Here is a 4,110-nt window from a genome sequence, read left to right as displayed (position 1 = left end):
ACTTCCAGCAAGAAGGAAAGGTACAAGTGGATAGACAAAGGCATAGCAGTTTACCTAGGCAGGGTGAAAGCACAGAAGCACAGTTCTTGAGGACAACAGGAGGGACTCCACCAGGCCTATATGCCTCATTAGTATTGAGGCCAATGATGGCAGAAAATACATCAGCTGAAGAAATTTTAATGTCAGCCATGAAGAAGTCAGAGGGGGGAAGTGATGGAGGAACAGCACCGGAATCGTCTAAGGTGGAATTGGAGGAGAAAGTCTGAACAAAGAGATTTGCTTTATCAGTAGAAGAAATAGCTACAGAACCATCAGAGTAAAAAAGCAGGAGGGAAGGATGATGAGGAAAAGTTGTTAGAAAGTTTTTTTTGGCAAGGTGCCAGAAGGAGCGGGAAGAATTCGAGTTGGAGAGTTGAGAGCATTTAGTACGGATGGAATTATTTTTAGCAGAGCGAAGAACAGACTTAGCACGATTGTGGGCAGAAACATAAAAAAGATGTGATACAGGGGTGGGTTGGCTCTAGTACCTTTTATAGGCCCTCTCTTTGTTGTGGACAGCTTTAGAACAAACGTGATTAAATCAAAGTTTTCTTGCATTAGTCAAAGTAAATGAGAAATGAATGTATGCTTCCATGCCCGAGAGAATAACCTCCGTATTGCGCAAGGCACACTCAGATGGCTCACGGCCATGGAAACAATAATCATTCCAGGGAAATGAAAGAAGTACTGCCTGAGGGCCTCCCAATCCGCAGCTCCAAAGTGCCACAATCGACGTTTCTTTGGAGGGTCCACATGCCGTACTGGAGCGATAGGACAGGTTAAGGTAATAACGCTGTGATCGGAGGAGCCCAACGGAGAGGAAAGAGTAACAGTGTAAGCAGAAGGATGAGTTGTAAGGAGAGGTCAGGTGTGTTGGAGCTCTCTGCAAGGTGGTCAGGGATACTGGCAGGGTGCTGTACAAGCTGTGTGTGTGTGTGTGTGTGTGTGTGTGTGTGTGTGTGTTCCTTAGCGAATCACCAGTTCTTTATTTAGGATTATAAAACTTTGCACAGAGACTCCACCGCCTTTGTCTGTTAGGCAGGATGGGACCAGTATAGATCCCCACCTACATGAGGAGAAAGTACGTTGGAAGATGATGTGAAAAGTGTAATGCAAAATGTGTATTCATCCTCTCACCAGTCTGACGCATTAAGGTGTCTGGAGTATAAAATCATCAACTCCGATCTTAGTGTCCACGATATATAAACGAAACGACATACTGTTAACATTATCCGAGGAATATTGTTTAATCGTCCCCGAGTATCAAAACAGTGTGTGTGTGGAAACGGGGCGATGGAATAGACGGGGGCGTGGTCAACTCCCAGTAGAGGAGCTCCTGTGTGTCTGTGGACCCGTACGGTCAGAAATGTTGTGGAAGAGAATCCACTTTCAAGCCATATTAGATAACTGTTTGATTTTTGTAAGTTAGAAGAGGTTTTTCCTGGCCGATTCTCATATGATACAACGTGTAGGATCATTCACAATATTCTTAAACTATTCCTGTAAAAATGACAGTACTTATTTTGTTCTGCTGGTTCAAGTTTATTATTTGCTGCTGGTGTCTCTTTGATAGAAGATACTTTTGTAAACTAATAAGAGATGGATATATTTATTGTTTTATATTGTTTTCTATATTCGAGCTCTTGCAAATTGGGGTAATGAACTATCTACCTATCTATCTATCTCTCTATCTGTCGACGGGGTGGATGGTGTTGCGAGAGCTGTGTTGATGGACGGGTTGTGTTGATGGATGAGTGATGTTGATGGATGGGTGGTGTAGATGGGTGGGTGGTGTTGATGGATGGGTGGTGTAGATGGATGGGTGGTGTCGATGGGTGGTGTAGATGGATGGGTGGTGTTGATGGATGGGTGATGCTGATGGGTGGTGTTGATGGATGGGTGGTGTTGATGGATGAGTGGTGTTGATAGATGGGTGGTGTTGATGGATGGGTGGTGTTGATGGATGGTGTAGATGGATGGGTGATGATGGATGGGTGGTGTTGATGGATGGGTGGTGTTGATGGATGGGTGTTGATGGATGGGTGGTGTTGATGGATGGGTGTTGATGGATGGGTGGTGTTGATGGATGAGTGGTGTTGATAGATGGGTGGTGTTGATGGATGGGTGGTGTTGATGGATGGGTGGTGTTGATGGATGGGTGGTGTTGATGGATGGGTGGTGTTGATGGATGAGTGGTGTTGATAGATGGGTGGTGTTGATGGATGGGTGGTGTAGATGAATGGTGTAGATGGATGGATGGTGTAGATGGATGGGTGATGATGGATGGGTGGTGTTGATGGATGGGTGGTGTTGATGGATGGGTGGTGTTAATGGATGGGTGGTGTTGATGGATGAGTGGTGTTGATAGATGGGTGGTGTTGATGGATGGGTGGTGTAGATGAATGGTGTAGATGGATGGGTGATGATGGATGGGTGGTGTTGATGGATGGGTGGTGTTGATGGATGGGTGGTGTTAATGGATGGGTGTTGATGGATGGGTGGTGTAGATGGATGGGTGGTGTTGATGGATGGGTGATGATGGATGGGTGGTGTTGATGGATGGGTGGTGTTGATGGATGGGTGGTGTTGATGGATGGGTGGTGTTGATGGATGGGTGGTGTAGATGGATGAGTGGTGTTGATGGGTGGGTGGTGTTGATGGGTGGGTGGTGTTGATGGGTGGGTGGTGTTGATGGGTGGGTGGTGTTGATGGATGGGTGGTGTTGATGGATGGGTGGTGTTGATGGATGGGTGGTGTTGATGGATGAGTGGTGTTGATGGGTGGGTGGTGTTGATGGGTGGGTGGTGTTGATGGGTGGGTGGTGTTGATGGATGGGTGGTGTTGATGGATGGGTGGTGTTGATGGATGGGTGGTGTTGATGGATGAGTGGTGTTGATGGGTGGGTGGTGTTGATGGGTGGGTGGTGTTGATGGGTGGGTGGTGTTGATGGATGGGTGGTGTTGATGGATGGGTGGTGTTGATGGATGGGTGGTGTTGATGGATGGGTGGTGTTGATGGATGGGTGGTGTTAATGGATGGGTGTTGATGAATGGGTGGTGTTGATGGTTAGGTTGTGTTGATGGGTGGTTGGTGTTGATGGATGGGTGGTGTTGATGGATGGGTGGTGTCGATGGATGAGTATTGTAGATGGATGGGTGATTTAGGAGGTAAGGTGGTGCAGGAGGAGGGGGGGGGTGTAGGTGGAGTAATCAATTAACTTGTATCGTTCATATCATTTCTAAGGCTCCAAAATTGCTTGCATGCGTCGGCCTTGGTCACCAAATGACGACTCTCCATGCTGGTCGATCTCTAGCAGCCTCCCTATTCAGTCCCTTATCCCTGAGGTCACAGTCTATGACTTCGTCCCATGTCTTTTTCGGTCTGCCTCTCACAACCCTACGTCCAACGTTCACTCTTCTCACTTTCTGCACTCTTCATTCTCCATCCTTTTCACATGCCCAAACCATCTCAGTCTGCCCCTTCTCATCACAATATCAATATACTCCTGTCTTGTATCGCTGAGGCCACTTTCCATGGCCTCGTCCCAGGTCTTTTTCAGTTTGCCTCTCGCAACCCTACCCCCAACGTTCACACTTCTTACTTTCTGCATTCTTTATTTTCCACCTTCTTCAAACGCCCAAACAATCTCAATATGCCCTTCCTCATCACAGTTCCAATATTCTCCAGTCCGATCCTTCTTTTCAATTCTTCATTCATAAATCTAGCCTCCCCAGGCCTCGCATTCTAGGACGCACTACACACCTATTTAATCACTGTCATTCTGTACGTTTGAGCCTATGAATATACTCTTCCTTTACTGCCCAGGTCTCACTACCATTACGCTCCTAACACATGCTACATACAAAATTCCTTAGCACAGAGGGAGAGTCTCTCATGACAGGTAACACTAACAAATGGTGGTATACGAAGATAAAAGTACTGTACGTGGTCTATGTGAGTATGGAAAATCGGTATGTTGGGAGCAGGTGTGAACGAACATGCAGAAGAAATAGACTTGACTGAAAGGTTACGGACTGTGATAGGATGGATATTAAAGAAAAACGCAGGACA

Source organism: Coenobita brevimanus, chromosome 73 (genome assembly GCF_032717465.1).
Source record: "Coenobita brevimanus isolate Jiangsu-jjx chromosome 73, ASM3271746v2, whole genome shotgun sequence".
In the NCBI taxonomy this organism is placed as follows: domain Eukaryota; kingdom Metazoa; phylum Arthropoda; class Malacostraca; order Decapoda; family Coenobitidae; genus Coenobita; species Coenobita brevimanus.
Note: the sequence above shows the minus strand (reverse complement) of the source record.